Source organism: Coregonus clupeaformis, unplaced genomic scaffold (genome assembly GCF_020615455.1).
Source record: "Coregonus clupeaformis isolate EN_2021a unplaced genomic scaffold, ASM2061545v1 scaf0241, whole genome shotgun sequence".
Classification (NCBI taxonomy): Eukaryota; Metazoa; Chordata; class Actinopteri; order Salmoniformes; family Salmonidae; genus Coregonus; species Coregonus clupeaformis.
Window position 1 is genome coordinate 310,657 of NW_025533696.1, and position 15,345 is coordinate 326,001.

The following is a 15,345-nucleotide window of genomic DNA, read 5'->3' on the forward strand; positions in this document are numbered from 1 at the left end:
TAGTGTTTTGGAATATAATGTACTGATGGTTAGAATTCCTACGCAAGTGGCATCTGAAACACACACACACACACACACACACACACACACAACGCACACACACACCACACACACACACACACACACACACACACACACACACACACACACACACACACACACAAAACACACACACACACACACACACACACACAAACACACACACACACACACACAGAGAAACACACACACAGAAACAACACACACACATACACACACACACACACACACAGTAGTGTTTCCTTATCTGTAGCAGCAGCCTTTATAGAAGAAGACTAACTGGATGTTATTACATTGTTATAGAGAGTTATAACAAGCTTATTACCTGTCATGAAGGAGAGGAGGATGACTATCAGCAGGATCCCTCATCTTGTTGTGTTCTCTCCAGGTTGGTCCAGGTGTCTATAGGTCCTGATCTAATGTTGTGTTCTCTCCAGGTTGGTCCAGGTGTCTATAGGTCCTGATATAATGTTGTGTTCTCTCCAGGTTGGTCCAGGTGTCTATAGGTCCTGATATAATGCTGTGTGTCCAAGACTATAACTCTCTCTCTCTCTCTCTCTCTCTACTTATAGGAACTTAAATTCAAACTTCATGTACTTTATGTACTCTCTCTCTCTCTCTCTCTCTCTCTGCCCCTCCCTCTCTCTCTCTCTCATGCCTTGCACTCGTACAACTATGTACTTCCCTATTTCTGCATCTCTCTCTCTCTCTCTCTCTCTCTGTTCAAACCCTCCTACCACATGTTATTTCTGACAGTCCCTCCCTCTTCCTCCTTAACCAATCACATCTCTGTTCCTACATCACACAGTAGAGAGAGAGAGAGAGAGAGAGAGAGAGAGAGAGAGAGAGAGAGAGAGAGAGAGAGAAAAGAAAGAGATCAGTGAGGAAAAAGAGGGAGAGAGAGGCCTCTATGGATCATAGCACAGAAACACATTCATACACTCTCATGCAGACTGGAGGCTGTCTACAGAGGAGAAAAACAGAGTTATTCTGCCACTGGAGGGCGATCTCCCTCCATCTCTCCCTCCATCTCTCCCTCCATCTAAGCTCTGTGTGTCTAGTGACAGTGGTACATGCTGATGAGACAGGTACTGAGTTTACTGACAGCACCAGTGGAGGCTGGTGAGGGGAGGACGACTTATAGTAATGTCTAGAATGGAATGTATCAAACACATAGAAATATATTGGTGCTTTATTGATAAATACACATAGGCTCATTTCCCAGTCAAGTGGAGTAAAAAACACAGAATAAGCAAAGCTTTCTAAAAGCTACAAACTGTCTCTTTTTGTTCAAGCCAGTGTTACATTCACAGTAGAAAAATGATTGAATGAATGAACGGACGTACAGACGGAACGGCCGACAAACAAACAAAAGAATGAACGAACAGATGATTGAACTAATGAACAAACAAATTAATCAATAAATGAATATAGAAACAAATTAACAAATTACCAATGAAAAAAAGTATGAATACAAATATGAATGAATGAAAGAACAAACAAATAAATGAATGATTGAATGAATATATAAACTAATTAACACATGAACAATCAAATAAATGAATGAATTAAAACCACAAATGAATGAAAACATGAATGAATGAAAACATGAATTCATGCTTTGCCATACAGATCAGTGAGAGTAGTAGACTGTGTCATTTCTACACTGGCCTGAATAATTGCTCCGAGGTTTGGTATTCCTCAATGTACTCCTCTGTCACAGATGCATGGAATATTTGAAGAATGGGATGTCTGCTCTATGGCGTTCCTGATTTAGTGTTAGCTGTTCTCCAACACATGTTCTGTTTATTGTTATAACATTGGAAAATGTTATAAATCTAAAATCCAAGATGGCGTAGCAGTGCGGTCGCTTTTATTTCATCGTCCTGTGTAAATATTCCGTTTCTTGTTTTTTTTTGTCTATTTTGTATATATCTCTCAATTTTTACTTTTCATTCTTTAACTAAACATACTTTCCTGCAACCCGCCTCACCCAACGTGGAAAGGATTCTATTATTTCTTTATAACTTTCATCAAGAACCGTAAGCTGATACTAGTGTAGCCGCAACTAAATGGCTACCTGCTATTAGTCACCATTAGCGTCTTCCCCACTGTCCGTGGCCTACACTATCCACCAGCCAGCTCTAGCTCTAGCCTGGACAATTCGTCGGCCTGTCTGCACAGCGTGCTATCGACCCAGCGTGCTATCGACCCAGAGCTTATTGGACTTTCTGCCGGAATCACTGGACCCTAGCGCCGGATCATCACAACCAGCTAGCTAGCTGCAACCTGTTGTTGGCTGATTTACCATTGCCTTATAGCAAGCACCAGTTAGCCTTGAGCTAGCCTCAGGCCCATCTCCCGCTATCTACCTCTCTGTCAACCGGACGGGACCTCCTAGTGTTGACACTGAGCCCCCGATCCAACCGACTGGTTTGCCGGCCGAAATAGTCTGATGTGGTTTCATCATGCTTCCAGTTAGGCGACCACAAGATCCATCTGCCAGCCCCGGCCCGCTAGCACACGCAAACTACAACTGTGCTCCCTGCTAGTGTGCTGAAGCACCAATTTGAACTGCTCTCGGACTCACATATTGTGTTCACTGGACCTTATGATCACTCAGCTGCACAGCTGATGCCTGCTGGACTGTTCCTTTACACGGTACCCTGTCCTGTTTATTCTGTTTAGTCTTAGCCCAAACGTTACTCGCTATTTCCAGTTGTTGTCTTAGCTCTCTCTAATAACACCTGTGACTGCTTTATGCCTCTCTCCCATGTCAATTATGCCTTGCCTATTGCTGTTTGGGTTAGTTCTTATTATACAATTTCACTGTAGAACCCCTAGTCCTTCTCTCAAACTGCCTCATATAGTTCCTTTGTTCCACCCCCCATACACGCCGAGACCGGCTCAATCGGTGCCTCCATGACACTATCTCTTTCATTGTTACCCAACCGCTTAGGGTTACCTGAACTGTACTCATATCCTTCCATAACCTTTTCTGTACATAATGGCCTGAATCTTTTCTACAACGCTCGGAGAACTGCCCCTTTATTCTATGTACCCAACGCACTAGAAGACCAGTTCTTAAAACCTTTAGTCGTATCCTTATTCTAGTCCTCCTCTGTTCCTCTGGTGATGTAGAGGCTAACCCAGGCCCTGCAGCCCCAGTATCACTCCTACTCCCCCAGGAGCTATCATTTGTTGACTTCTGTAACCGTAAAAGTCTTGGTTTTCCGCACATAAATATCAGAAGCCTCCTTCCTAAGTTTGAGTTATTCACTGCGTTAGCACACTCCGCCAACCCTGATGTTCTAGCAGTGTCTGAATCCTGGCTTAGGAAGGCCACCAAAATTCTGAAATTTCCATCCCCAACTATAACATTTTCCGTCTAGATAGAACTGCCAAAGGGGTGGAGTTGAATCTACTGTAGAGATAGCCTGCAGAGCTCTATCATACTATCAGGTCTGTGCCCAAACAGTTTGAGCTTCTACTTCTAAAAATCCACCTTTCCAGAAATAAATCTCTCACTGTTGCCGCTTGCTACAGACCCCCTCAGCCCCCCAGCTGTGCCCTGGACACCATATGTGAATTGATTGCCCCCCATCTATCCTCAGAGTTCGTACTGCTTGGTGACCTAAATTGGGATATGCTTAACACCCCGGCCATCCTACAATCTAAACTAGATGCCCTCAATCTCCCACACAAATTATCAACGAACCTACCAGGTACAACCCTAAATCCGTAAACAGGTACCCTCATAGATATCATCCTGACTAACTTACCTCTAAATACACCTCCGCTGTCTTCAACCAGGATCTCAGCAATTACTGCCTTATTGCCCGCGTCCCATGTAACGGGTCCAGCGGTCAAGCGACCACCCCTCATCACTGTCAAACGCTCCCCAAAAACACTTCTAGCGAGCAGGCCTTCCTAATTGACCTGGCCCAGGTATCCTGGATGGATATAGATCTCATTCCGTCAGTAGAGGATGCCTGGTTGTTCTTTAAAAGTAATTTCCTCTCAATCTTAAATAGACATGCCCCATTCAAAAAAATATAGAACTAAGAACAGATATAGCCCCTGGTTCTCCTCAGACTTGACTGCCCTTGACCAGCAGCACAAAAACATCCTGTGGCGTACTGCATTAACATCAAATAGCCTCGCGATATGCAACTTTTCAGGGAAGTTAGGAACCAATATACACAAGCAGTTAGGAAAGCAACGGCTAACTTTTTCAAACAGAAATGTCGCATCCTGTAGCACTAACTCCAAAAAATTTGGGACACTGTAAAGTCCATGGAAAATAAAGAGCACTTCCTCCCAGCTGCCCACTGCACTGAGGCTAGGAAACACTATCACCACCGATAAATCTACAATAATCGAGAGAATTTCAACAAGCATTTTACACTGCTGGCCATGCTTTCCACCTGGCTACCACTACCCCCGGCCACCAGCTCTGCACCCTCCGCTGCAACTTGCCCATGCCCCCCGCTTCTCCTTCACACAAATCCAGACAGCTGATGTTCTAAGAGCTGCAAAATCTGGACCCCTACAAATCATCTGGGCTAGACAATCTGGACTCTTTCTTTCTAAAACTAGCCGAAATTGTCGCAACCCCTATTACTAGCCTGTTCAACCTCTCTTTCGTAACGTCTGAGATCCCCAGAGATTGGAAAGCTGCCGCGGTCATCCCCCTCTTCAAAGGGGTGACACTCTAGATCAAACTGTTACAGACCCATATCCATCCTGCCCTGCCTTTCAAAAGTTTTTGAAAGCCAAGTCAACAAACAGATCACCCGACCATTTCGAATCCCACGATACCTTCTCCGCTATGCAATCCGGTTTCGAGCTGGTCATGGGTGCACTTCAGCCACGCTCAAGGTCCTAAAGCGATATTATAACGCGATCGATAATAGACAGTACTGTGCAGCCATTTTCATTGACCTGGCCAAGGCTTTCGACTCTGTCAACCACCGCATTCTTATTGGCAGACTAAATAGCCTTGGTTTCTCAAATGACTGCCTCGCCTGGTTCACCAACTACTTCTCAGATAGAGTTCAATGTGTGAAATCGGAGGCCTGTTGTCTGGACCTATGGCAGTCTCTATGGGGGTGCCACAGGGTTCAATTCTTGGGCCGACTCTTTTCTCTGTGTATATCAATGACGTCGCTCTTGCTGCTGGTGACTCTCAGATCCACCTCTACGCAGACGACACCATTTTGTATACATCTGGCCCTTCATTGGACACTGTGTTAACAAACCTCCAAACGAGCTTCAATTCCATACAACACTCCTTCAGTAGCCTCCAACTGCTCTTAAACACTAGTAAAACTAAATGCATGCTCTCTTCAACGAAACGCTGCTTGCACCCGCCCACCCGACTAGAATCACTACACTCGGCGGGTCTGACCTAGTATGTGGACAACTACAAATATCTAGGTGTCTGGTTAGACTGTAAACTCTCCTTCCAGACTCACATTAAGAATCTCCAATCCAAAGTTAAATCTAGAATCGGTTTCCTTTTTGCGAACAAAGCCTCCTTCACTCATGCTGCCAAACATGCCCTCGTAAAACTGACTATCCTACCGATCCTTGACTTGACGAGTCATTTACAAAATAGCCTCAACACTCTACTCAGCAAATTGGATGTAGTCTATCACAGTGCCATCCGTTTTGTCTCCCAAAGCCCCCATATAATACCCACCACCGTGACCTGTACGCTCTTGTTGGCTGGTCCTCACTACATATTAGTCGCCAAACCCACTGGCTCCAGGCCATCTATAAATCACTGCTAGGCAAATCCCCGCCTTATCTTAGCTCATTGGTCACCATAGCAACACCCACCCGTAATCTGCGCTCCAGCGAGTATATCTCACTGGTCATCCCCAAATCCAACACCTCCTTTAGCGCAATTCCCTTCCAGTTCTCTGCTGCCAATGACTGGAACAAATTGCAAAAATCTCTGAAGCTGGAGACACTTATCTCCCCTACTAATTCAAGCATCAGTTGTCAGAGCACCTTACCGATCACTGCACCCTGTACACAGCCCATCTGAAATTAGCCCGCCCAACTACCTCATCCCTATATTGTTATTTATTTTGCTCATTTGTACCCCAGTACAGTGCGGCTCCTGAAAAAAATTCTCAGGAGGGGCAATTTTTCTGATGATTTAGGTGACCTACACACATTTAAAAAAGATATGTCCAGCAACAACATGAAGACAGGGCAGCATATAAGTCAATACCAGAAGCATTTATTGACTGATCTGGGGAGATGGATTCAGTTTCTGTGACAGATTATAAATAATCTCTGATGCCTTTGTTATATTAGCTTTTGGTTGAATGTACTGTCGTAGTAAATATATAATGTTATAGCTTGGTCTGACTAAAATCTTGTGCATGACCCATTTTGTGTTGGGCGTTTGTTTCTGTTCCTATCCTATAACAATGGACAAAGAGTCCTATCTTGTCAGCCTTGTCAGCAGGTGGCCAAGGGTGGTGATCCTAGCTGACCTAAGACAGGACACTTTTACTTCACTCGCGATGCTAACGAGTCCGTACCACGATTCCAGATATCTTTACCTCTGAATAAACTGCCTTTATTATACCATATCCACCCTGTCCAAAGTCTCTACTTGGTCTCAGTTCTCCAGTAAACTTGTGATTATCAACAGTACACAACGGTAACAAACAATTGGGGAACTCACGGGGCAGATAGTAACCACTTAAAGGAAGCGATTCCTAAACCTTCCATAACAAAGCCATCACCTACAGAGAGATGAACTTGGAGAAGAGTCCCTAAGTAAGCTTGTCCTGGGCCTCTGTTCACAAACACAAACAGACCCCCCACACAGCCCCCAGGACAACAACAACTAACAACAACAACACAATTAGACCCAACCAAATCATGAGAAAACAAAAAGAGAATTACTTGACACATTGGAAAGAACAAACAAAAAAACAGAGCAAACTAGAATGCTATTTGGCCCTAAACAGAGAGTACACAGTGGCAGAATACCTGACCACTGTGACTGACCCAAACTTAAGGAAAGCTTTGACTATGTACAGACTCAGTGACCATAGCCTTGCTATTGAGAAAGGCCGCCGTAGGCAGACCTGGCTCTCAAGAGAAGACAGGCTATGTGCACACTGCCCACAAAATGAGGTGGAAACTGAGCTGCACTTCCTAACCTCCTGCCAAATGTATGACCATATTAGAGACACATATTTCCCTCAGATTACAGCGATCCACAAAGAATTCGAAAACAAACCCAATTTTGATAAACTCCCTTATCTACTGGGTGAAAAACCACAGTGTGCCATCACAGCTGCAAGATTTGTGACCTGTTGCCACAAGAAAAGGGCAACCAGTGAAGAACAAACACCATTGTAAATACAACCCATATTTATGTTTATTTATTTTCCCATTTGTACTTTAACTATTTGCACATTGTAACAACACTGTATATATACATAATATGACATTTTGAAATGTCTTTATTCTTTTGAAACTTCTGAGTGTAATGTTTACTGTTAATATTTATTGTTTATTTCACTTTTGTTTACTATCTACTTCCCTTGCTTTGGCAATGTTAACACACGTTCCCATGCCAATAAAGCCCTTAAAATTGAATTGAATTGATAGTAAGGTCGCAATGACACAGAAAGCAGTTCAATGTCGGGTACAGAGTCGTCTCTCTTACCAGGATCGCGGTTCATCTGACCAGGGTGAAGGTGGCCGGCTCCACTTCTCTGTCCGGGACTCTGTCATCCAGCCAAGTCTCCCAGCTGTATTGGGATTACAGCTGCCTGCAGCGTTTTCATTATTTAGTCCGTTCGTAGCGGGTATGTACACAATCAACAAGATCAGTCCAAAACCGAAAGATCAGTTCAAAGCAGAATGTTTGCAGAATGTTTGTAAACTAAGTCTACAAATTAAAAACATAAAATAACGCCACACTGCAGGTCACAACAGAGACGCTGCTAGCCGCCATTGTCTTAATTACGTTCATGATTACGTCACGTATGACGAAGCGTAAGTGCATGCCCACAGACACCCATAGAGAATGTATTGAAAGCTTTGAAATTTGAAAAAAATAGATTTTACATGACAGGCTAGTGAGAGACTTCTAGGCGATTTTCAACTTGACTGAAATCGCCCCAAAACGGGCGGGGCCATTTGAAGCACGACTTTAGCCTGATTTGATATTTAGTGGCTGGCAGATCAGACGTGAACACTGATAACTACTGTTGCCGTGATATAATTGATTAGAAAAAAAAATCCCTTCCTTTTCCCGTTTGGCAGTGCGTCGCCCATATCGCCTATTGAACACACCGCCCATGCCCCAGTATCTCTATTTGCACATCATCTCTTACATCTATCATTCCAGTGTTAATACTAATTGTAATTATTTTTGCCACTATAGCCTATTTTATTGCCTTACCTCCATAACTTGCTAAATTTGTACACACTGTATATATATGTATTTCTGTTGTATTTTTGACTTTGTTTTGTTTTACCCCATATGTACTCTGTGTTGTTGTTTTTTTATCGTACTGCTTTGCTTTTATCTTGGCCGGCGTGAGTTGTAAATGAGAACTTGTTCTCAACTGGTTTACCTGGTTAAATAAAGGTGAAATAAAATAAAATAAAACAAAATAAAAGACTATGTAGCAGAGTGTTTAATGGTGCAGTACATCTATGAGGTGTCTACATCTGTAGGGTGAGTGTCTGGGTGGTTACTAGCATCAGAGTCTGTACTGAAGGAGACAGTAGCATAGTGGAGACAGGCTGGATCTCTGGGGAAGTTGACAGTAGCATAGTGGAGACAGGCTGGATCTCTGGGGAAGTTGACAGTAGCATAGTGGAGACAGGCTGGATCTCTGGGGACGTTGACAGTAGCATAATGGAGACAGGCTGTATCTCTGGGGAAGTTGACAGTAGCATAGGTCACACTGTATGGAACCTTTGTAGACAGACCAACATTGGAGTAGATGTCATCTGCACAAGGATTGGTTGCCGTGGCGTTGATGGTGGTGAAGTCACAGGCTGTATCTGCATTCTTATTGGTTGCCATGGTGTAGATGGTGGTGATATCTAAGGCTGAATCTGGGTTCTGATTGGTTGCTGTGAAGTAGATGGCATTAGCGATGGTTCCTGTGTCTTGATCCTGGTTGGAGTGTTTGGATGCTGAAGAGGAAAACAAACATAGATTATTTATTTATAATTTATCTTTGAAGATTTATGTTATTTTAATTAACTGTTTTCATGTATATTTATTTTTTGACGTTTTTTTGTGTTTTTTAAATAACGATTGTGTGTGATAACTACCGTACCTGTTGGTTTCCTGCCTCTGTCTCTCCTCTGTCTAAAGATCATGAACAGCAGCAGACCCAGCAGTAGTAGAACAATACCCAGACCAACACCAGAGAACATCACATCACCTAGAACACCCAGACCAACACCAGAGAACATCAGATTAGGGTTAAAGGGGAATCAATTGTTTGGTCCCCACAAGGATAGTAAAACAACATGTGTGTGTCTCACCAGTAGCTATCTTTGTTCTGGTCCTTTGTCTGATGAATATGATGAGAATGAGGACCAACACACACACCACCGTCCCCAGACCTGTCCCTATATACACCAGTACACCTGGAGAACACACAGTAACACATTAGTAACACACTCACTCACACACACACAGGTTTCTCACCAGAGGCTGAATCGGTTGTCATTGCTTTTGTTGGGGTTGCTGTTTTTAACTGTTCTTTGCTCTACGCTAACTCTGAAAGCAAGACAGAGATGGGAGAGAGAGAGAAAGCGAGAGAGAGAACAGTCTGCAGCACAGCCTCACCCTACTAGAATCTGAAGTCAAATGTCTACTGTTTGCTGATGATCTGGTGCTTCTGTCACCAACCAAGGAGGGCCTACAGCAGCACCTAGATCTTCTGCACAGATTGTGCTAGACCTGGGCCCTGACAGTAAATCTCAGTAAGACCAAAATAATGGTGTTCCAAAAAAGGTCCAGTTGCCAGGACCACAAATACAAATTCCATCTAGACACTGTTGCCCTAGAGCACACAAAAACACCAGTACACCTGGAGATGTAGTGTAGTGATACAGACAGTCATCATGATTCTCTCCCAGTGAAGTCTCATCTCTCCCTGTACTGTCTCCAACCACACAACCCTACACTACTCCTGTTACAGTACCTGTGATGCTAGTGAGTCTGCTCTCTCTGTGGTTTTTCAGTGTGTGTATGTGTGTGTTTGTGTGTGTATCTGTGTGTGTGTGTGTGTATCTGAGTGTGTGTGTATCTGTGCGTGTGTGTGTGTGTGTGTGTGTGTGTGTGTGTGTGTGTGTGTGTGTGTGTGTGTGTGTGTGTGTGTAAGGTTTGGGTGTGTCTCAGTCTTCCTCTTTCTCTACATGTCCACACACACTGAAAAACACACACTCACACACTAATACTCCATATTCACACTGTTTTAAACATTTTGATGAGTTTTATTGAAATACTTTAAAAGTTAAAAGGTACAGTTTATATACATATACATAATAGATATGTAAATCTCAAAGGTACAACTGACTATTATGGCATTACTGTCTTCATTATTATAACAGCCAAAATGAAGCCAAAATGATATGACAAAACACATAGTTCATATTTACACAAATATTTACAATAATGTTGGTTGACTTTCACAAAATCTGGAAATAAAAATGATTTGAAACCTAGATGTTCATATGTTACATACATTATATACAGTAAAACCACATGAGCTGTGTTAATACAATATGTCAAGGAGGATTTGAAACATGAAAGGGATTGGGGTTTTTCGTGTCATTCCAAGATGGCGACTCTGTGGTGACAACCCTTCATCTCTCTACAGGGAGCTTCCCTTCATCCCAAATGGCACCTTGTTCTCTATAGAGCACTGCCTTTGACCAGTCACGGTCGTCGTAAGCAACGGACCAAGGCGCAGCGTGATATGCGTACATCTTTGACTGAGTACTTTAAACAACAATTACAAAACAACAAAACGAGACGTGACGTCCTAAGGTTAACAAACACAAACCTCTCCGGAACAAGATCCCACAAATGACAAGTGCAAAACAGGCTGCCTAAGTATGTTTCCCAATCAGAGACAAGGGCGTGACAGTACCCACCCCCCAAAGGCGCGGACTGCGACCGCGCCAACTAAACCCAACAGGGGAGGGGCCGGGTGGACATTCCGCCTCGGAGGCGGATCCGGCTCCGGGCATGACCACCACTCTCTAGCTACCCCCCCGTAGCGCCCCTGGTCTGGTCTGACCCCGCTGGCTGGAGCTGGACTGGACATCGGTGGAACGGATTGCTTAGGCTCCGTGTGGAGCAGCCGCGTACCTGACCAGGCACCGGGGAACAGGCACGGGCTGTGCCGGACTGACGACACGCACCACTGGCTGGGTGCGGGGAGCAGGAACAGGCCGGGCCGGGCTGGCGACGCGCACCACAGGCTTGGTGCGGGGAGCAGGAACCGCCGGACCGGGCTGGCGACGCCCACCACTGGCTTGGTGCGGGAGCAGGAACAGGCCGGACCGGGCTGGCGGCGTGCACCACTGGCTTGAGTGCGGGGAGCAGGAAACAGGCCGGACCGGGCTGGCGGCGCGCACCACAGGCTTGGTGCGGAAGCGGGAACAGGCGCCGGGCTGGCGGCAGCAACACTGGCTTGGTAGCGAGGGGCAGGAACAGGCCGGGCCGGGCTGGCGACGCGCGACCACTGGCTTGGTGCGAGGACAGGAACAGGCCGGACCGGGCTGGCGACGCCGCGAACCACAGGCTTGGTGCGAGGCAGGAACAGGCCGGGCCGGGCTGGCGACGCGCATAACTGGCTTGGTGCGAGTGCAGGAACAGGCCGGGCCGGGCTAGCGCGATGCACCACTGGCTTGGTGCGAGGGGCAGGAACAGGCCGGACCGGGCTGACGACGCGCACCACTGGCTTGGTGCGGGGGAGCAGGAACAGGCGGACCCGGTCTGGCGCACGCGCATCACAGGCTTGGTGCGGGAAGCAGGAACAGGCCGGACCGGGCTTACGACGCGCACCACTGGCGAGTGCGAGGGGCAGGAACAGGCCGGGCCGGGCTGGCGGCAGCGCACCACTGGCTTGGTGCGAGGGACAGGAACAGGCCGGGCCGGGCTGGCGACGCGCACCACAGGCTTGGTGCGAGGGGCAGGAACAGGCCGGGCCGGGCTGGCGCGCGCGACAACTGGCTTGGAAGTGCCGGAGGTGCAGGAACAGGCCGGGCCGAGGCTGGCGACGTGCACCACTGGCTTGGTGCGAGGGGCAGGAACAGGCCGGGCCGGGCTGGCGAACGCCGCGCACCACAGGCTTGGTGCGAGGGGCAGGAACAGGCCGGGCCGGACTGGGAACACGCACCACTAACTTAGTGCGGGGAGCAGGAACGGGTTGGGCCGTACTGGGAACCACCGCACCACAAACTTAGTGCGCGGGAGCAGGAACGGTTGGGCCGTACTGGGAACACGCACCACTAACTTAGTGCGGGGAGCAGGAACGGGTCGGGCCGGACTGGGAACACGCACCACCAACTTAGTGCGGGAGCGGGAACGGGTCGGTCCCGGACTGGGAACACGCACCACTAACAGTGCGGGGAGCAGGAATGGGTCGGGCCGGACTGGGAACCACGCACCACTAACTTAGTGCGGGGAGCAGGAACGGGCCTGACTGTACTGGGAACACACACCACTGGCCTTGTGCGGGAATCAGGAACGGGCCGGACCGGCTGGTGACACACCACTTGCTTGGTGCGAGGAGCGGGACTGGGTTTCTCATAAACCTCCGCTCCTCTGCTGCCTACTCAGTTCCTCTCGCCGTGCCTCCACACTCTCCTTCTCCTTCTGACCAATGGCTCCCCGTAACCTGGTGGCCTCCTCTCCTAGTCCACAAACTCGCCTCGTAGCTGCCTCCAGCAGCCCCGTCGTCCATTCCGTGTGCCCCCAAAAATGTCTTGGGGTTGCCTCTCGCCTGTCCGACCACGGCCCGGTTGGCGCCGCTTCTCCTCTCCTGCCTGGACATCCTCCTATCGCCCTCCGGTAGCGGACGGCTCCTCCTCGGTGATCCTCCCCCAACCGAGGAGGACATCCACTAGCGCTACCTCCCGCGTTTGCTCCTGGACACGCTGCTTGGTCCTTAATTGGTGGGATCTTCTGTCACGATCTTTCTAAGAACCGGACCAAGGCGCAGCGTGATATGCGTACATCTTTTAATGAGTACTTTAAACAATACAACAAAACAACAAAACGATAAGTGAAGTCCTAAGGTTAACAAACACAAACCTCTCCGGAACAAGATCCCACAAATGACAAGTGCAAAACAGGCTGCCTAAGTATGGTTCCCAATCAGAAACAACAAGCCACAGCTGCCTCTGATTGGGAACCACCCCGGCCAACATAGAAATACACGAACTAGAACATGAACATAGAAAACACAACACAGACACTACACACCCTGGCTCAACTTTTAAGAGTCCCCAGAGCCAGGGCGTGACAATCTCTCTACAGGGAGCTTCCCTTCATCCCAAATGGCACCTTGTTCTCTATAGAGCACTGCCTTTGACCAGGGCCATATGGGGGATAGGTAATAGAGTGTCATTGGAGACACATCCCTTGTATAGATTATATAGTCCTACATTATTATGGGTAGCTGGGCTGTAGAGTAGATGGCGTCTTCTGGAGTGTCTTTAGAGAGGTGTACAGCAGGGTATCTTGTAGATTCTTCGGTATCTTTGGGTAACTGGGCTGTAGAATAGATGAAATTATCCTGGGTTCCACTGGCTGTTGGAGGGCTTGAAGAGACTAGAATATTTGGGTAGATCCACATTAGAGTAGATGAGAGAAGCTGGGTGATCTGCAGTAGATTAGCTTGGATTTATATAATCTTTGTGGCAGATAGCGTTAGCATAGATGTCACAGTGGGGGACACCGGTGGCACGGCCAACAGGGTAGGTTGTAGAGGCTTGGCTAGCAGGGTAGGTTGTAGAGGCTTGGCCAGCAGGGTAGGTGTTGGTTGGTAGGTGAGTTGGTAGGTGAGTTGACGGTAGAGTGGACTGAAGAGATGACCACAGGGGTTGTGTCTCTCTGTCTGTCTGCCTCTCTGATCTCCTCATACACACAGTCAACCTGCATAGAGAACCAATGACAACAACTACATGGTCAGATATGGCCCTCAACCATCAACATCATGTTAGCCACTGTTTTGTTTCTTCATGGAATGATAACAAGCTACAGTCCAACTAGAGGACGCTGTAGACTTAGACACTCAACCCTTAGATGTTTAGTTTACCACAACGTCTATATCCCCTCCACTACAAGTTATTATGGACACACACACACACACACACACACACACACACACGCCCTTGTGTCTCTCACCTCTCCAGTAGGGTCAGGTTGTGTGTTGGAGGAGACTGGTGGTGGTGGTGGTGTTCTCCTGGTTCCTCTCCTCTGTCTGGAGAACAGGAGCAGGACCAGTCCTAACACTGTCACCATGACTACCAGACCAACACTGGTCCACACCATCAGACCTGACCACAGACAGGAGGAGAGACTTTACAGAGTACTGTATATATCATAGATACCATCAGACCAGACCACAGACAGGAGGAGAGACTTTACAGAATACTGTATATATCATAGATATCATCAGAAAGACAAAAACACAGACAGACAGACAGACAGACAGACAGACAGACAGACAGACAGACAGACAGACAGACAGACAGACAGACAGACAGACAGACAGACAGACAGACAGACAGACAGACAGATAGATAATGGAGTAATGATAATAATAGTAATAATAATAAGAGGATAGATAATAAAGGTGTGATAAAGGAGGAGACTGTAGTGATCAGAGTAACCATAGCAACGGAGGTAATGGTGTCAGCAGCAGCTCTCCACAAAATGAAACTTACCAGAACTCTGATTCTGTCCTACACCAGGAGAGTAGTCTGAGGGAAGATAATCTAGAGAGAGTGAGAGAGAGAAAGAGAGAGAGAGAGAGAGAGAGAGAGAGAGAGAGAGAGAGAGAGAGAGAGAGAGAGAGAGAGAGAGAGAGAGAGAGAGAGAGAGAGAGAGAGAGAGAGAGAGAGAGAGAGAGAGAGAGAGAGAGAGAGAGAGAGAGGAGGAGGGAGAGAGAGTAAGAGAGAGGAGAGAGAGAGAGAGAGAGGAGGAGAGAGAAAGAGAGAGAGAGAGAGAGAGAGAGAGAGAGAGAGAGAGAGAGAGAGAGAGAGAGAGAGAGAGAGAGAGAG

General features: G+C 47.0%; 1 long non-coding RNA gene across 1 annotated transcript; it reads right to left on the reverse strand.

Annotated features, from left to right (window-relative positions):
* Positions 1-14,163: 14,163 nt before the first annotated feature.
* Positions 14,164-15,058, reverse strand: LOC123484232. Its single transcript, XR_006658450.1, has 3 exons — positions 15,010-15,058; positions 14,468-14,619; positions 14,164-14,215 (listed from the first exon to the last, which is right to left on the reverse strand). It is a non-coding gene; the product is annotated as an uncharacterized LOC123484232 (long non-coding RNA).
* Between the last annotated feature and the right edge of the window lie 287 nt (positions 15,059-15,345).